Source organism: Pteropus vampyrus, unplaced genomic scaffold (assembly GCF_000151845.1).
Source record: "Pteropus vampyrus isolate Shadow unplaced genomic scaffold, Pvam_2.0 Scaffold266, whole genome shotgun sequence".
NCBI classification, from domain to species: Eukaryota; Metazoa; Chordata; class Mammalia; order Chiroptera; family Pteropodidae; genus Pteropus; species Pteropus vampyrus.
The window spans coordinates 1,144,808-1,152,098 of record NW_011889047.1 but is presented as its reverse complement, the minus strand read 5'-3'; the positions used below and the strand labels follow the sequence as shown (position 1 = coordinate 1,152,098).

The 7,291-nt window shown below is 43.4% G+C and overlaps 1 protein-coding gene and 1 non-coding gene across 2 annotated transcripts in view; one reads left to right on the top strand and one right to left on the bottom strand.

Moving 5' to 3' along the window:
• PDE10A (phosphodiesterase 10A) overlaps positions 1-7,291 on the top strand; it is a 193,373-nt gene that overhangs the window by 76,354 nt on the left and 109,728 nt on the right. The gene's annotated exons all lie outside the window — the stretch shown is intronic.
• On the bottom strand, positions 4,324-4,442 carry LOC111729526. The gene has a single exon (XR_002776264.1). It is a non-coding gene; the product is annotated as a 5S ribosomal RNA (ribosomal RNA).

The window sequence follows — 7,291 nt, the reverse complement described above, 5'->3', positions numbered from 1 at the left end:
TTTTCAGGAGACAGTTTGATTTTAGTCATTTGGTTAATGTTACCACGTGGACTGTATTAATTACACGTTGATTCTACCTGCCACTTTCCAAAGTCGGCGATCACCCAGCCCTCGTGCCTTGAATCCATGTCCGTTATTCCAACCCATGAACCGTTCAAACCATAGCACCGTCACCCCAAAAAGGGAGCTTAGTCTGTCCCTCTGTCTTCACACCAAAAGCCTTGAGCTTCCTGGAATCGCTCCTCTCCCTTTACCTCCAGGCTGCTTCTGCCTTTCCGAACGTTTTTATCCGTCTTCTGATTCGTGGACTATATCCTCCAAGACGGCTCTTGAGTTTACTTACAGATCTGCCTTGAGCTCACCTCTCCGTCTGCACTCTGTGGGGCATTGTTTTCTATTTGCCCTCGGACTTCATAATTCTGCATGTATTACATCCCTGTGGAGTAGGCACCGTTATTGGCCTGGTCTTTTGTTTGTGAGAACAAGAGACTTAGATGGTTACGTGACTTTCTTAAGGAACGTAGCCTGATTCTGAGCATGCAGCTGGTGACTCAGAATTGGGGGGACCGGATCATGCCGTCTTCCACCGGGAAACTTGGGGTCTTAGGGAGCTGAGAGTCTTAGGTCCTTCATGCTGCGCAGCCTGTGCCTGCGCACCTGCCTCCGGTTTGGACTTCACTTTGGCGGGAGGCGTTTTCTGAGGCGTGGACTGGGGACAGTTTGGTGTGCTTAAGCTCGCTCTTGAAGTTCTATGTAGAAATCCTTGTTTTTACCTTTATCTTATCCCTTGGAGGAGCTTTTGTTTTTATTTGGCTTTCTCAGTTAAACTTTGATTGATGTTCTCCGCCAAGGGGAAGCAGGCAATTTTATTCTGGTTTAGAAATACGGCAGTGTGGGATGCGCCTTCTGATGTGCAAATTATAAACATTGGGAGCAGTGGCTTTTCTGCAGACGGGACACCTTTCAGGCTATTAATTTGTGTGGAATAAGTAATCAATTATGTAGGTCAGAATCGTGGCAGTGTATTCAATCAGGGTTCATTAAATGACCGCTTTTTAGGTCATAGACAAATCTTGTTTCAGTGGGAATGTACTTGGTGGGGGCCGGGGGGAATTATTTAGGTGAGATAGATAGATAAGGGTAATTATAAGGCAAACATTTTTCCCAGCTTTATTGAGGTTATTGACTTGAAATGTACATTTAAGATGTACAACTTAATGATTTCATATATGTAAACACTGAGTAATGATTACCATAATAAGGCTGGTTGACACCTCCGTCCCTCACATAGTTCCCTCTTCTGGAGGTGATAACTTTTGTCAATGTAAGAACATCCAGATCTGTAGAGAATTTTTATGAGTGTTTTGAGCCAAAATGACAACAATTGCTAGGAAGCTAGATCTCAGGTGCTCGGGAAGATGGCAGTTTGCAGTTTCTTTTCTGCATTTGGAATTAAGGAGGGAAAGTAAGGAAGATTTTAAGGAGGGTTACTGGGGGTGGGAGAGAGCTAGGCGGGGATGGGATTACAGGACAGTTAACAGGACCTTGTGCTCCCCAGAGGGGCCTGACAAAAGGCATTTCCAAGGCGTGTGACCCTAGATGCAAAGAAACAACGGCTTAAGGCGAGGATCAGTTCTGTGCCTGGGCGGGACTGCCCCCCAAGACCTGCCCAGCCAGGAATTTGTGATCAGATCACCCTGTGAGGTGACTGTCCACAGAAGCCCTTTCCAGCCACAGTTTTCATAAGATCTACCCTGTTAACTTGCAGGTGTTTAGTGCTCTGTTAATAGCAGTCGGTGCTGTGCAGTGGGCCTCTGGGCTGACTGCTCTTACAGCTGGCGTCAACCCTAGAGCAGCTTCCCACCGCAGCAGCCGCTGCTCTGCTCTCTGATTCTTTTGAGTTTTGCTTTTTTAGATTCCACATATAAATGAGACCCTATAGTATTTGTCTTTCTCTGACTTATTTAACTTAGCATAACGCCCTCAAGGTCCATCCATATTGTTGTAAAAGGCAGAATTTCCTTCTTTTTATGGCTGAATAATATTCCGTTGTGTGTGTGTATTGTGTATGTAGCAGATTTTTTTATTTCATAATTTGATGTGAAATGTGTACTATATTCCAAATTGAGAAGTAACACTAGTCAGTAGCAATCCCATTAAAGTGTAAGAAGCTCAGACAGGAGGAAGTGTCAGAATCGAGAGGCAGCAGGCTTTCAGAGGTCAGCTCATGGACTTAAATCTTTGTTTCAGCCTAATTATGGCTTCTGTGGCCAACAAAAGTAACCCAATTACTACTCTGCCCTCATTTTTTTTATACTCTGATGATTATAATTCATTTATTCAACACATATCTATTGAGCGTTTACTTAGTGCCAGATGCATGATGCTCTGGGGCTCAATGAGCTAATACGTGCCCCCATTCTAGGATATATCGTACGTGAACCGAGCAGTCAGTGAGGGCGGGCTGTGATTACAGATGCTGCTCGCAGTTTTTACCCTTTGGTGGGGGCAGAGGTGAGTCGTTGGAGCGCAGGTGTGAGAGAAGTGAGTGCCCAGTGAGGAGAAGGTGTATGGAGTTGAATTTTGGGATTTCGAAAGCAAACTTAACTGATTTTAGACTTACTATTCTTCATTTAAACCTTCATTTGTTTTGGGATAAATCAAAGTTGTGCATAGAAACATATGCAACCTGGAAGTACAGTTACATGCAGCTCATTTGAAAATACAAACACACACACACACACACACACACACACACACACACGTGCGCAGACAACCTAGCAGGAAGATTGTCACTAAGCAACATGACAGTCCAGCTCTGCTTACTATGACATGAGATATCTTGTTTTGTCTTAACTTGACACTTGTTATTAAGTTGCTAAAATGATTCATCTGTGTTACTATTAGAAAATTTTCTGACATATATTTTGGAGCTACCTTTGGATACTAATAAGAATTTTTAAGTAAATTTGTGTATATACACCCATCTCCTGGGTAGTTGAAAATGTGATGACATCTCAGACTGGGAAAGGTCTCTGAAGCCCCCCCGGATTTTCCTCTCCCGAACCCCTCAGTGGTAAGAGAATGCACCGCCTGCTGAGGTGGCCTGATCCAGTGATAGGAGCTCGTTTCCCAAAAAATGTCTGCCTGCAGCAGAGGTGTAATCCACCTTCCTGAAATGTTAGTTCTGGTTTTGCTGCCTGGCTTCATTCATGGAAAAAACGAAACAGGATCAAAGACGTCGACTCAAATTCTTAACCCTTCTTACTCTATAGCATTCACATTAAGCGGTCAGACTGTCCACCAGGCGGTCCCAGCTCAGCACTCACGGCAGCTCTGTCACTGTTCCCGTGACGTGCACGTCAGCCCCTCACGTCAGGCTCTTCGTTATCTATCGAGCTGTTATGACAGCACAGTATTTAATAGCACAAAACTTGTTTCTTTTTCTAAGTCATGATCTATCTTAGAGTCGGACTAGCATTTAAGAAGCTGAAAGTCATTTTCCTTCACACCTAGAGTAAACGTAGGTAATTAGAGAATTGCAGCAATTACTGTTAGATCAGGAAAAACGATTATTAGTTATGTGTACCTGAGAATTTTAAAATACGTCATTTCTTCTAGTCTAGCTGAGATTAGCTATAGTGAGATAATGGGAACTTAGGGCTTTTCCCCCTTTTTCTGTGATGGGGTGTGAGCAAGGGCCTTGGTGTTAAGACACCTCCTTTGGGAGGAGAGCGTTCTTTTGAGATCAGGGAGGCCTGGGCTGGGTAACAGGCAGGCCCAGGAACCAGAACGCGAGGTAACGGGCGGAGTCGGGGCAGGGTGCTGGGCTCTTGCCGTATGTTTTTGACTTTTTTTTTCCTTTTAAAGAATACAGACAGACACGCATTGGGGTCTTTCTCCACAAATTAAGATGGTAGAATTAATACTTGAAAAGTTGAGCTTTTTGCCCCCTATTTCTAACAATAGATCCTTTAGTACTTATGACGAATCTAAAAATGTCTCTGAGAAAAGCAGTCATTTTTTAACCTCTGATTTGAAAGTGGTTTTCTAAATTTTTAATATTAAGATAAGATTTCGGAAATAAGTGATTGGACATATGGATACCCATTTTTAGAATAATAATTTGTCATAAAGACACATTTAAAGATATATCTGAAGTGAATCCAAATGTATAGCCAGAGAGAATATTTCAAGGGACTTTATTTTTATTATTTTTTCTTTTTATTTATTTATTTACTTTTTAGGCCAGGCAACCCTTGGTTGACCTCACAGATTGCAAAGACCTTGTCAGCTTACAATCCCTTATTTTTTTATTTTTTATGCCTACAGCACTTGGTCTTCCTAGGTGGTCTCCCATCCAAGTACTAACCAGGCCCGACCCTGCTTAGCTTCCGAGATCAGATGGGATCGGGCTTGTTCAGGATAGCATGGCTGTAGACATCAAGTGACTTTAAAATACAGTGTTTGCTCATTTATCTGATAAGATATCCTAAAGGACAAAAAAGAGAAAACCCCTTTATCTGTTTATAACGCTCATATACTGTATGCGTACTGTGTGTGGATGGCATGGTACATGTAAGTAAGTAATCTGAGCCCATCATTCCAGGCCTCGAAATCCTACTGCCCAGTAAAGGTACCAGAGGGCCTAAGGAAAATCATCTGCCTCCAGCTCTGGGGCAGAAAATGTACAGGCCAAACCCGGAGCATCTGGCCTTAGCGATCCTCCGAAGGCCATCAGATTCTTGTCACAGTGACGGAGTCACCTTGAAGAGGCTTCTCCCATTGCCCAAAAAGATGGGACAATTCGAGTGTGGGTAAGGATGATGTTACAGTGGAGGAGACAGATCAGGTTGTTCAAATACATAATTCCGTGATAATACTTTGATGTTTTCAGTGGCTCGCCCACAGGAGACTGACTGCCGAACCAGTCATGTGGAAACTGCTGAGTACAGGGGAACAGATTAAGCATCTACCCCGCCTTTTATCCATATGAACTAGCCAAACGGTAGATGAAGTGAAGTTTCTTTTATTATTTCAGCTAGTAAACGAAGACGGCATTATAGAAATAGGAAGCCACCATTTTCAAGCCCTAATGAATGAATTAGTAACTCTGCACCATTGATGCTGCTGACGTCACAGACAGGGAGAAGGCCAGGTGGCGTGAGCTTCTGGCAGAACACAGTACCACTTAGCAAAATTGCCTCCTTACCCCCAAATCGAACCTCCCTCTGTGCAGGGGTCCAGATTTAAGTTCAGTTTTCAGGAAATTCAGGGGGCAGATGAACATGCTAAACAAAACCACAGCGACAAAGTCAGAAAATGCAGACTGTAGCAGACCATAGGACAAAAGATCTGCTTTATGCGATAATAAATGACAACGAGGAGAATGGAAGCGATGGCAGGGGGAACCACAGGGTAAAAGGAACCTTTGAGAAATGCCAGAGCTGCAGCATGCAGACCTCACCGGGGTCCAGGTTCAGGGGCAACATGAAAAAAAATCGAGAATTAGAAGCTTGAGCATCTGAATATTTGGTGGTACTGAGAATCATTATTCTTTGATAATATCATTTGTGTTTAGAATAGTTCTTTTTGAGATACATATGGACATGTATGAATGTTTCGAAATGATGTCTGGGATTTGCTTCAAATTTATATGATGGTGGGGTGCAGATCGACGATATTGGCTACGAGTTCCTAATTGTTGAAGCCAGGTGTTGAGTTCCTGGGAAGCCATTATGTTTTTCTGTATGGCTTTATAAAAGGTTTAGACTCACTTATGTGTGTGTGTGTGTGTGCGCGCGCATTCACAGAATCTTCATCTGCAAACGCTGAATCTCTGGATTGCAGGCGGGTAGAATCGTAACATGTTACATAGTTCGAAGCTTGCTAGACTTCTCTGAAGACGGAAGTAGCTCAGTGTTACTAGATAAGAAAAAAAAAAAAAGATGCACAGTGCAGTGTCGCTGCCCTTAGCGTTTTGTTGTTGGCATTTCGCATTACCATGCGTTAAAACCAAATGAGTCTCATCTTTTCCATCAGGACTCCGTGGTTCCCTGACAGAACCCTGAAGTAGGAGGTATAGCTGTGGCTTTTGTCTGTGTGTCTGTCTGCCTCTTTAGGAATTACTCAGCATCAGAAGGAAGCTGTTCCGTATGCACCTTTCAGGTTGCCAGCCAAATTACTGTTCCTTCTAAACTGGATCATTCTGGGCCGCTCCTCTTGCTCGTCTGCGAGATCCCACGCTGCCACCGAGCAACCTCATTCCCACCATCCGCAGATTTAACTGCTCAGTTCCAGTGAACACGAATGACAGTGTCTGGATTATGGACCCTTCCCCCACGGGGCAGCACCTTCATTCACTGGAGTCCTGCGACTGTGTGCAGTTCCTTTGCCTTTGGCCTTACAGACTCATTTCCAGAGTTACACAGGTCAGCACCTTGTCCTCCGCCTCCTTCGGCGAGACTGTTTCAGACATTTAGATTATTTTCTCACATTCTGCCTTCCGTCCTTCTAAAGTAAAAAAATTTACGCATTAAAGTTTATTTTTGTGCTGTGAAGTTCTCTGAGTTTTGACAAAGGCCGAGGGTCGCGTGTCTGCCATTATGACACGGTACAGAGTACTTTCGTCACCAGCAGGATGCTGTGCTTCCTCCCCCGGGACACCTGGCAGCCACTGCGCTTTTCCTCTCTCTCTGTGTAGTTTTGACTTTTTCCAGAAAGTTGTGTATGATTAGGATTGTACAATATGCAGGCTTTTTTTCAGACTAGCTTTTTGCACTTAACAGTATGCACTTAAGAGCAATCTCTGTCTTTTTATGGCTTGTTAGCTCATGTCTCCCTGTTGCCAAATCACGTTTAATTCTGTGGACACCGCACACCTTGTGTATCCACTTTGCCTGTTGCAGGGCTCCTTGGGTTCTTGCCGTCTTGGGTGATTGTGAACAGAGCTGCTGTAAACATTCACATGCAGGTTTGCGTGTGGACCCGAGTCCTCATATCAGTTGGGTAAATAGCTGGTAGCGTGACTGCTGGGTCACGTGGTGAGACCGTATTCAGCTTTATAAGAAATTGCCAAAAAGTCTTTTAAAGTGATTACCATTATGCGTTCTTACTAGCAATGAATGAATTTTTGTTATGCCTCATCCTTACCAACAAATGATACTGTCAGTTTTTCTGATTATAAATAACCGTTCTTATACGTATGTAGTAGAATCTCATTTCTTATTTTAACTTCAGTTCATTAGTAAAAATTGAGCATTTTTTTCAGATGCTTAATTGTCATATCTGT